This window comes from Procambarus clarkii, chromosome 22, assembly GCF_040958095.1.
Source record: "Procambarus clarkii isolate CNS0578487 chromosome 22, FALCON_Pclarkii_2.0, whole genome shotgun sequence".
NCBI lineage: Eukaryota > Metazoa > Arthropoda > Malacostraca > Decapoda > Cambaridae > Procambarus > Procambarus clarkii.
In genome coordinates, this window is record NC_091171.1 from 10911317 (window position 1) to 10923685 (window position 12369).

A 12369-nucleotide genomic window follows, 5' to 3' on the forward strand; every position below is an offset into this window, starting at 1 on the left:
ACTGATGGGCGTATACGGAATATAGTGAACAGTTTTACACTGATGGGCGTATACGGAATATAGTGAACAGTTTTACACTGATGGGCGTATACGGAATATAGTGAACAGTTTTACACTGATGGGCGTATACGGAATATAGTGAACAGTTTTACACTGATGGGCGTATACGGAATATAGTGAACAGTTTTACACTGATGGGCGTATACGGAATATAGTGAACAGTTTTACACTGATGGGCGTATACGGAATATAGTGAACAGTTTTACACTGATGGGCGTATACGGAATATAGTGAACAGTTTTACACTGATGGGCGTATACGGAATATAGTGAACAGTTTTATCAGGATTGAGAGACACATTCAGTGTCAGATTATTGGCAGAACAACTTGAGTCACACACACTAAGGAGCTTTTTGTGGCGGATTGAGTGAACAGTCAGAATTGTTTCCGACTGTTCAGATTCAGTCAGGATCTTAATTTGAATAGAGCTAGGCGGGGGGGGGCATTATTTTTCAACATTTTGGTACAAACAGAAGAAATATGATAGATGAGAAAGGTAGGAAGCGAGAGGGGCATTGTATGTGAGGAGAATTGTTAGTCTAGGATGAGGTCGGTAAAAACAGCAAAAGAGAATGAAATCGCGGGGGCCATTCCTCTACACGAGCCAAAGTCAGTGTAATGGATCATCCTAAAAAAGCTGGCAGCAACACGGGATAAACAAGTTGTGTTAAACGAGAGGTAAACATTTATAATAGGTACTAGGAACTGGTGGTGGGTGGAGCCGGGCTCCCAGGGTGAGTGGTGGGTGGAGCCGGGCTCCCAGGGTGAGTGGTGGGTGGAGCCGGGCCCCCAGGGTGAGTGGTGGGTGGAGCCGGGCTCCCAGGGTGAGTGGTGGGTGGAGCCGGGCCCCCAGGGTGAGTGGTGGCTCCACAGTAGTGGCCAGTAGGGGTCCCTCTTGAGGTTTGTTTGTGTTGCCAACAATACAAAGGTAGGCGGGTCTCTACACCATCCAGTCAGATGGTAGAGAGGAATGTCGCGCGTGCGAAGTAAACACACGCTGGCATCCTGCTCGGCGACGGGGTAATTTGGGGACCCGTCCGTTTCCGGAGGTTCCCAATATAGCTCCTCAATGACGGGTTGGCGGCGGCGGCCGTTGGCGGACGTATATAATTATATACAAGTGCAAAACGAGCTCCATCAGAGCATTCATTAACAAATATTTAGAGATTCACGTTTAAAAAAGTTCTTAAATTAAGTTTCGCTGTTGTTGACTAGACACAGAGTTTGGGAAATGTTAAGTTCACGCTTCGCGAGCGATTTGGCCTGGGTTCGTATCCTAGTCGGGGAGGATTGACTAGGCACCAATCCTTAACAGTAGGCTTCTGTTCACCCAGCAGTGAATGGTTACCTGGTTGTTAAACGATTTGGCGAGTCGTAATCCAGGGAAAACTCACAGCGTTTCGGGGCAGGTCCTTAATCTTAAAAATTAAGATTAAGGACCTGCCCGAAACGCTGTGCATGCTAGAGGCTGTACAACAATGTAAGAACTCTTGTATATATAAATAATAAACAAAAAATTATGGAGAGGGGTGCGCGGCCACGTGTCTGCCTGGCATGTTCACCCCCTCACACGACCCCTCACTCCCCCCCCCCCCGTCACTAGTGTCTACACCCCTCAACTCTCCCCTCACTAGTGTTTACACCCCTCAACTCTCCCCTCACTAGTGTTTACACCCCTCAACTCTCCCCTCACTAGTGTCTACACCCCTCAACTCTCCTCTCACTAGTGTCTACACCCCTCAACTCTCCCCTCACTAGTGTCTACACCCCTCAACTCTCCCCTCACTAGTGTCTACACCCCTCAACTCTCCCCTCACTAGTGTCTACACCCCTCAACTCTCCCCTCACTAGTGTCTACACCCCTCAACTCTCCCCTCACTAGTGTCTACACCCCCCCCCCCTATAAGTCGGAATCTGCCCTGTAAATAATGTCTGGTGTAATTAACAACTGCTAACAGAGATTACCATGAATCGCATTGTTTACAATGAATGAAATGGCAGTTATCACGTTGTAATCAGGAGTTAGGGTGACGACTGCATGTGCAGCGCTCCAGTATAATGAGATGTGGATTTAACAACCCGTCTTCTCGCATACCGTCAACTTCGCATTTTGACATAAATCCCATGCGGCCAAAATTTAATGTACTAAAAATCAGAGCGGCTAACAAAATTGACGTCGCGTCCCGTTTTCTATTCGTGGGTCCTCGGCTAGGTTAGGTTAGGTTCGGCCAATTTGGAACTTCAATTTAATGACGTTGTGAACGCTGGAGAGGTCGGGCTGGGGGTGATATCGAAGTACCAGGGGAACTCCACGTCTCAGTCTGCCACATATCATCTCCCGGCCAGATGTGCGTCGCCTCTGGCTGAAAAGATTACAAGAAGAATGCGGCAAGTCGGTGAGTGATTTTTGATGTGGGTGGCACGATACCTGAAATAGCTCGGCGTCTGCCCTCACTCTACAGTGCGCCACAGATCCTCACTTGGAACGTGGCCTCTTACCTGGGCTGGTGGCCTCGTTTAGCTCACTCCCACCGAGGCATGCGCTTCCCTACAGTGTCCCCCCGATACATGTGTCCCCTACAGTGTCTTCCATGACGTGTCTTCCCCCACAGTGTCTACTAAGACGTGCGTTCTCCCATAGTGTCTACCAAGACATAATTTACAATATAGTACCCCTCCCCCCCCCCATGTCTCTTCCCACAACAATCTTTACTTAAGCTGATTCACAAAATCTGCGGCACAAAGATCTTTCAGGTCTCGCGACGCCGTCCCAAAATCCTTCCGTCGAAATGGATTTATGGCGTAGGTAAGACCCTAGTGGGACAGCGTGTCGACGCCGCAGAAGGTGTGGAATGTGACAACACACGATAAAACTGGTGTTACGTCCTTGAAATGCGAGTGCAGAGGCGAACTGTTGGTTAACAAAGCTTGTTTTGGCTCAGTGACAAGGTAATATTTATGAGGAAGTGATCTAGACCAAAATATGTATTCAGCTGACCGTAAACTCAGAATATCAGTGATAATTGTCAGAAAGACTTATTTTAAGTTAAGTTACCTGAAATTAAGAACAATGTTGTGTTTTGCTATTAGTTATATCTAATAAGTATATGATTTTTGTTTCCAACTGGTAGGAAAAAATCATTTTTGGTTTAGTGAAATATATTATCATGCAACAATATTGAAACTGATTTCCTTGAAACGGTGCGGTGGTGATGGATGGAGTGACAGCATGCCGCCGGAACTGGTGCTGGCAAGACCGGGCATGACAGGTGTACACCCACAAGAGCCACTCACATTAACCCCTCCTCCACCTCTTAACACACACTCACACCAGTGGTCCCCACACCCACAAACACCTCACACTTGCTACTGGCTCACCTGACATCACCGCAATTGTCACTGGTGGTGATAGTGATCGTCCTCTGTGTACTGGTCGTGGTCATCCTCTGTGCACTGGTGGTGGTCGTCCTCTGTGCGCTAGTGGTGGTGGTGGTCGTCCTCTATGCACTGGTGGTGGTCGTCCTCTGTGCGCTAGTGGTGGTGGTGGTGGTCGTCCTCTGTGCACTGGTGGAGGTGGTGGTCGTCGTCGTGTAAACTAAGCAAGTGAACTGTGCAGCTTGCTCCAAGGTAAGTAAACAACCATCTCTGCACAGCTGACACAATTCTATGGACTTTACGAGTCAACACTTGAACTTAAATGTTTAAGCTTTCTCTCTCAACTATTCCCGTTAGAAGTCAAATCTATAAGTAATATTATAGAATACATTGTCAGCAAGAGAGAACATTGCATAGGAAAGGGTTCAGGTTAAAAGTTTGAACATTATTTTGTAGAGGTTAAGCTATCCATTACGCTAATTTGCTAAGTTAAACAAGTATAAACTCGATACATTGTGAAAGCGCGACACTAACTTTAATAATTTTATTTGTAATAATCATTATATGTTTAGCATTTATATAGCTACTTAATTTGTAATTGTGTAGAATTTCTTATTTTGAAATTCTGTTGCATTTCTTATTTTGTAATTGTCTAGCACTTAACATTTTGTAACTATAGAGTGGTTCAAATTTTGTAAATTTGCATAGCGTTTTATTTTGTCATATGGAACATTTGTCCATATTATGTTTGTAATTTTAGACAAATTAAAAAAATTATTTACCTCTATTTTGTTATTTTCGCGTCTCAACATTGCTAAATTTTCGTATTGCATGGCGAGTACTGTATCTTAACTTTGCCACAAGATTAGAATTGGCATCTATGAAAATTAGATGTTAAAATAGATTCCTAGTAGGCTAGTAGTTTATTTGGTAAGACGTTCTAAGAACCGATTTTTTGTATTATAAATATTCGTTATCCAATGAATTTATATTATTTCGCTAAAGCATAATGATCTCGTATATATATTATTATTATTTCATGAAAATTCTCAGAATGATTGCGTGGAATGTCGATACGCTGCTTAAGAAAGTTCAGGTTATAGGTAAACAGAAAATATGCTTCTGTTTATAATTTCTAATAAATTTGTATCCTAGCTCACTTTTGAATAATCACATTGGCAATAATAATAATACATGAATATTGTTTTTACGATGAAAGCTTCTTCAAAACCATATTTGTATTGTTCGTGAAATTACTATAATAATTTGTTTTGGTCGTATTTAGAGTAAATAATATTTTCACTTTATAACTAAAGCAATTTTTTCTTTAAAAATTTCCGCCAAAACTAAATTAAGACCGACGCTGTGCTGCCACCTGGCGGCCGAGCGGCACAGTTCTTGGTAAACAAGTCGAGTAAACAGACCACGTGCGAGGCCAGTTGATGTCTGTGTTGACACAGCTTTTTAAACCTTTAGTAAGTAGTACACCCACGAAAGTTTGCAATGTTAGTTTTGAGCACATTAGCCGAATCATTAATTTTGAATGAGTAGCTGTGTTTCTGTAGTGACAGAAGTTGTACATACGTAGTGAGGTAATGAGATTCACTGTACCTGTTTACCTTCCGTACCAATAGACCTGATATGCTAACCCATTTTCCTTGCTACCTTTCCTCATGCTAGGCTCGTCCAGGTGGCGGCCGTACTTGGACGCATTCTTCGATTTTAACGCACTGCGTATGCAAATCATTATTTTTCCTCAAATGTAAGGTATTATTATTTCATACTAGAAAGTGCTGAAATTAGGCATAACTTAGGCTAGATTGTTAGGTTTTGTTGCCCATTATTCAACAAATTCTCAGGCAATGCACATCCATCCGCCTGTCAACCCCAGACACACATTAATGAATATTAATCTTTATTTTGAATACACAACGTTGTCAGATATAAATTAATATAATTATAATGTGCATATTTAACAGTAGGTTTTGGTTTGCTTGGCAGTCATTTGTATTTCAACTTGTCCTCAGACTAGGCTCGTTAAAGCGTTGGCCGTTCTCCTCAAGACGTATTCATCAGTTTTAACATACTTTGAGCTCAAAATAGGGTTGTTTTCGTATATAAATTAATATTATATATTAAGGTTCAGTATATAGTTAGGTGTTTAGATTCTGTTGGCGATAATTTGTATTTGAGGTACATCGGTGAAGCATTTGCAGTTACGACTCGAACATAGGTCGTAACCCGTGGCACCCAGTGGGACTGTGATTTGGCTGGCCAGTGGCCAGGGTAGATTCGTTGTAGAGTTATCGTGGATTCATCGTGAGCCACGGAAGCTGAGACCAGGGCTACCCAGAAGCATCATCGCCGAGTGTTGAGCGTCTTCAGAGAGGGAGACCTCATTGTACATTGTGTAGTAATAATTCCCTTTTATGACTTTAAATTATGGTGGTGGAAATATATCAGAAAATTGGAATACTTGTATCCCTCCCCCTTTAATTTAACTTGCATTATGGAACTCACCTCTTGAAAGCCTCTACTAACTTGGGGCCGGATACCCAAACTCTAATACCATCAGAGAAGAACCCGGTTGCGTCCCAGTAGGGCCGTAACACCGTCCTCGACGCAAGTCCATTACATCCAGTAATCGACCCCACAGACGCATTCATAATTTTTTACATGCTGTTTATTCAAAACAGAAATTTTCTGAAATATAAATTAATATTATAAGATTAGCATATTTTCCATATATAGGCATAAGTTAGGTTAGGTGAGTTGGTTCTGTTGGGGATTATTTGTATGTGTAGTACGCGGGTGAAGCATTTACAGCGTTGTGGTTCAAACAAAATTCGTCAGTGAAGCACTTGTTCCGGAAGTGTTCGAACGAAATCAGTTGCGAGTCGTGTGTAAACCGTTTCGCATTCATAAACAGCTGGGGTATTGCGGGTGCATGGAATGGACTTTGGCCTTTGTTTATGATGACTGGTTCTCTCAGCCTAGAACGTTCTAACACTTCTCGAACAGTGTCTTGATGCAATCCATCCTCCAAACAGACCCAAAAGTGATTTCATCCACCCGCCTAACCCGCTGTTTATGAATGAAAAACGGTTTACACACGACTCACAACTGATTTCGTTCGAACACTTCCGGAACATGTGCTTCACTGACGAATTTTGTTCGAACCACAACGCTGTAAATGCTTCACCCACGTACTAAAAATAAAAATAATCCCCAACAGAACCTAAACACCTAACCTAACTTATGCCTATATATGGAAAATATGCTAATCTTATAATATTAATTTATATTTCAGAAAATTTCTGTTTTGAATAAACAGCATGTAAAAAATTATGAATGCGTCTGTGGGGTCGACCGCTGGATGTAATGGACTAGAGTCGAGGATGGGTAGCTTGCTGACGACCTCTGTTCTAACTACCACTCTATAAATGCTTCACCCACGTACTTTAACAGCTAATTGCTAGCAGAACCTAAACACCTAACTTAATCTACGTCAAACTATTCATACAAATTTAATGTATAGTAATATTAGATATGAGAAGAAACCAATTGTTAATACACGGTATGTTAAATTTGCTGAATGCTTCTTTGGGGGGGGGGGGGGATAGCGGTGTGTGGTCCTAGGTGCTTGACAGCAGTGAGGGGGTGTGGACCACGGTGTATGGTGCTTGACAGTATAGAGGGTGTGTGTTCAACGGTGTCTGGTGCTTGACAGTATAGAGGGTGTGTGTTCAACGGTGCCTGGTGCTTGACAGTATAGAGGGTGTGTGTTCAACGGTGTATGGTGCTTGACAGTATAGAGGGTGTGTGTTCAACGGTGTCTGGTGCTTGACAGTATAGAGGGTGTGTTCAACGGTGTCTGGTGCTTGACAGTATAGAGGGTGTGTTCAACGGTGCCTGGTGCTTGACAGTATAGAGGGTGTGTTCAACGGTGCCTGGTGCTTGACAGTATAGAGGGTGTGTGTTCAACGGTGTATGGTGCTTGACAGTATAGAGGGTGTGTGTTCAACGGTGTCTGGTGCTTGACAGTATAGAGGGTGTGTTCAACGGTGCCTGGTGCTTGACAGTATAGAGGGTGTGTTCAACGGTGCCTGGTGCTTGACAGTATAGAGGGTGTGTGTTCAACGGTGTATGGTGCTTGACAGTATAGAGGGTGTGTGTTCAACGGTGTCTGGTGCTTGACAGTATAGAGGGTGTGTGTTCAACGGTGTATGGTGCTTGACAGTATAGAGGGTGTGTTCAACGGTGTCTGGTGCTTGACAGTATAGAGGGTGTGGTCCACAGTGCCTGGTGCTTGACAGTATAGAGGGTGTGGTCCACAGTGCCTGGTGCTTGACAGTATAGAGGGTGTGTTCAACGGTGCCTGGTGCTTGACAGTATAGAGGGTGTGTGTTCAACGGTGCCTGGTGCTTGACAGTATAGAGGGTGTGGTCCACAGTGCCTGGTGCTTGACAGTATAGAGGGTGTGGTCCACAGTGCCTGGTGCTTGACAGTATAGAGGGTGTGGTCCACAGTGCCTGGTGCTTGACAGTATAGAGGGTGTGTGTTCAACGGTGTCTGGTGCTTGACAGTATAGAGGGTGTGTGTTCAACGGTGTATGGTGCTTGACAGTATAGAGGGTGTGTGTTCAACGGTGTATGGTGCTTGACAGTATAGAGGGTGTGGTCCACAGTGCCTGGTGCTTGACAGTATAGAGGGTGTGGTCCACAGTGCCTGGTGCTTGACAGTATAGAGGGTGTGGTCCACAGTGCCTGGTGCTTGACAGTATAGAGGGTGTGGTCCACAGTGCCTGGTGCTTGACAGTATAGAGGGTGTGGTCCACAGTGCCTGGTGCTTGACAGTATAGAGGGTGTGGTCCACAGTGCCTGGTGCTTGACAGTATAGAGGGTGTGGTCCACAGTGCCTGGTGCTTGACAGTATAGAGGGTGTGGTCCACAGTGCCTGGTGCTTGACAGTATAGAGGGTGTGGTCCACAGTGCCTGGTGCTTGACAGTATAGAGGGTGTGGTCCACAGTGCCTGGTGCTTGACAGTATAGAGGGTGTGGTCCACAGTGCCTGGTGCTTGACAGTATAGAGGGTGTGTTCAACGGTGCCTGGTGCTTGACAGTATAGAGGGTGTGGTCCACAGTGCCTGGTGCTTGACAGTCTGGTCCTATACCCACCTGTGTAAAATAAAGGAAATAAAATCCTCAAGTCTCTTGTCCGTGTGAACTACACCCCAGACATGTCAGTAATACTCTGGGGGCGTGTGGCTCCCTGTGTGTGTGTGTGGGTGTGTGTATGGGGGCGTGTGGCTCCCTGTGTGTGTGTGTGTGTGTGTGTATGTGTGTGTGTGTGTGTGTATGGGGGCGTGTGGCTCCCTGTGTGTGTGTGTGTGTGTGTGTGTATGGGGGCGTGTGGCTCCCTGTGTGTGTGTGTGTGTGTGTGTATGGGGGCGTGTGGCTCCCTGTGTGTGTGTGTGTGTGTGTGTATGGGGGCGTGTGGCTCCCTGTGTGTGTGTGTGTGTGTGTGTATGGGGGCGTGTGGCTCCCTGTGTGTGTGTGTGTGTGTGTGTATGGGGGCGTGTGGCTCCCTGTGTGTGTGTGTGTGTGTGTGTATGGGGGCGTGTGGCTCCCTGTGTGTGTGTGTGTGTGTGTGTATGGGGGCGTGTGGCTCCCTGTGTGTGTGTGTGTGTGTGTGTATGGGGGCGTGTGGCTCCCTGTGTGTGTGTGTGTGTGTGTGTATGGGGGCGTGTGGCTCCCTGTGTGTGTGTGTGTGTGTGTGTATGGGGGCGTGTGGCTCCCTGTGTGTGTGTGTGTGTGTGTGTATGGGGGCGTGTGGCTCCCTGTGTGTGTGTGTGTGTGTGTGTATGGGGGCGTGTGGCTCCCTGTGTGTGTGTGTGTGTGTGTGTGTGTGTGTGTGTGTGTGTGTGTATGGGGGCGTGTGGCTCCCTGTGTGTGTGTGTGTGTGTGTGTGTGTATGGGGGCGTGTGGCTCCCTGTGTGTGTGTGTGTGTGTGTGTATGGGGGCGTGTGGCTCCCTGTGTGTGTGTGTGTGTGTGTGTGTATGGGGGCGTGTGGCTCCCTGTGTGTGTGTGTGTGTGTGTGTGTGTGTGTGTGTGTATGGGGGCGTGTGGCTCCCTGTGTGTGTGTGTGTGTGTGTGTATGGGGGCGTGTGGCTCCCTGTGTGTGTGTGTGTGTGTGTGTGTGTGTGTGTGTGTGTATGGGGGCGTGTGGCTCCCTGTGTGTGTGTGTGTGTGTGTATGTGTGTGTGTATGGGGGCGTGTGGCTCCCTGTGTGTGTGTGTGTGTGTGTATGTGTGTGTGTATGGGGGCGTGTGGCTCCCTGTGTGTGTGTGTGTGTGTGTATGTGTGTGTGTATGGGGGCGTGTGGCTCCCTGTGTGTGTGTGTATGGGGGCGTGTGTGTGTATGGGGGCGTGTGGCTCCCTGTGTGTGTGTGTGTGTGTATGGGGGCGTGTGGCTCCCTGTGTGTGTGTGTGTGTGTATGGGGGCGTGTGGCTCCCTGTGTGTGTGTGTGTGTGTGTGTGTGTGTGTGTGTGTGTGTGTGTGTATGGGGGCGTGTGGCTCCCTGTGTGTGTGTGTGTGTGTGTGTATGTGTGTGTGTATGGGGGCGTGTGGCTCCCTGTGTGTGTGTGTGTGTGTGTATGTGTGTGTGTATGGGGGCGTGTGGCTCCCTGTGTGTGTGTGTATGGGGGCGTGTGGCTCCCTGTGTGTGTGTGTGTGTGTATGGGGGCGTGTGGCTCCCTGTGTGTGTGTGTGTGTGTATGGGGGCGTGTGGCTCCCTGTGTGTGTGTGTGTGTGTGTGTGTGTGTGTGTGTGTGTATGTGTGTGTGTATGGGGGCGTGTGGCTCCCTGTGTGTGTGTGTGTGTGTATGTGTGTGTGTATGGGGGCGTGTGGCTCCCTGTGTGTGTGTGTATGGGGGCGTGTGGCTCCCTGTGTGTGTGTGTGTGTGTGTGTATGGGGGCGTGTGGCTCCCTGTGTGTGTGTGTGTGTGTATGGGGGCGTGTGGCTCCCTGTGTGTGTGTGTATGGGGGCGTGTGGCTCCCTGTGTGTGTGTGTGTGTGTATGGGGGCGTGTGGCTCCCTGTGTGTGTGTGTGTGTGTATGGGGGCGTGTGGCTCCCTGTGTGTGTGTGTATGGGGGCGTGTGGCTCCCTGTGTGTGTGTGTGTGTGTGTGTGTATGTGTGTGTGTATGGGGGCGTGTGGCTCCCTGTGTGTGTGTGTGTGTGTGTGTGTGTATGTGTGTGTGTATGGGGGCGTGTGGCTCCCTGTGTGTGTGTGTGTGTGTGTGTGTATGTGTGTGTGTATGGGGGCGTGTGGCTCCCTGTGTGTGTGTGTGTGTGTGTGTGTATGTGTGTGTGTATGGGGGCGTGTGGCTCCCTGTGTGTGTGTGTGTGTGTGTGTGTGTGTGTGTGTGTGTATGGGGGCGTGTGGCTCCCTGTGTGTGTGTGTGTGTGTGTATGTATGGGGGCGTGTGGCTCCCTGTGTGTGTGTGTGTGTATGTGTGTGTGTATGGGGGCGTGTGGCTCCCTGTGTGTGTGTGTGTGTGTGTGTGTATGGGGGCGTGTGGCTCCCTGTGTGTGTGTGTGTGTATGGGGGCGTGTGGCTCCCTGTGTGTGTGTGTGTGTGTATGTGTGTGTGTATGGGGGCGTGTGGCTCCCTGTGTGTGTGTGTGTGTGTATGGGGGCGTGTGGCTCCCTGTGTGAGTGTGTGTGTATGGGGGCGTGTGGCTCCCTGTGTGTGTGTGTATGGGGGCGTGTGGCTCCCTGTGTGTGTGTGTATGGGGGCGTGTGGCTCCCTGTGTGTGTGTGTATGGGGGCGTGTGGCTCCCTGTGTGTGTGTGTATGGGGGCGTGTGGCTCCCTGTGTGTGTGTGTATGGGGGCGTGTGGCTCCCTGTGTGTGTGTGTATGGGGGCGTGTGGCTCCCTGTGTGTGTGTATGGGGGCGTGTGGCTCCCTGTGTGTGTGTGTATGGGGGCGTGGGGCTCCCTGTGTGTGTGTATGGGGGCGTGTGGCTCCCTGTGTGTGTATGGGGGCGTGTGGCTCCCTGTGTGTGTGTGTGTATGGGGGCATGTGGCTCCCTGTGTGTGTATGGGGGCATGTGGCTCCCTGTGTGTGTGTGTGTATGGGGGCGTGTGGCTCCCTGTGTGTGTGTATGGGGGCGTGTGGCTCCCTGTGTGTGTATTGGGGCGTGTGGCTCCCTGTGTGTGTGTGTGTGTATGGGGGCGTGTGGCTCCCTGTGTGTGTGTGTATGGGGGCGTGTGGCTCCCTGTGTGTGTGTGTGTGTGTGTGTGTGTGTGTGTGTGTGTATGTGTGTGTGTGTATGTATGGGGGCGTGTGGCTCCCTGTGTGTGTATGGGGACGTGTGGCTCCCTGTGTGTGTGTATGGGGGCGTGTGGCTCCCTGTGTGTGTGTGTGTATATGGGGGCGTGTGGCTCCCTGTGTGTGTACTCACCTAGTTGTGCTTGAGGGGGGTTGAGCTCTGGCTCTTTGGTCCCGCCTCTCAACCGTCAATCAACAGGTGTACAGGTCCCTGAGCCTATTGGGCTCTATCATATCTACACTTGAAACTGTGTATGGAGTCAGCCTCCACCACATCACTTCCTAATGCATTCCATTTGTCAACCACTCTGACACTAAAAAAGTTCTTTCTAATATCTCTGTGGCTCATTTGGGCACTCAGTTTCCACCTGTGTCCCCTAGTGCGTGTGCCCCTTGTGTTAAATAGCCTGTCTTTATCAACCCTGTCGATTCCCTTGAGAATCTTGAATGTGGTGATCATGTCCCCCCTAACTCTTCTGTCTTCCAACGAAGTGAGGTTCAATTCCCGTAGTCTCTCCTCGTAGCTCATACCTCTCAGCTCGGGTACTAGTCTGGTGGCAAACCTTTGAACCTTTTCCAGTTTAGTCATATATGCTTGAC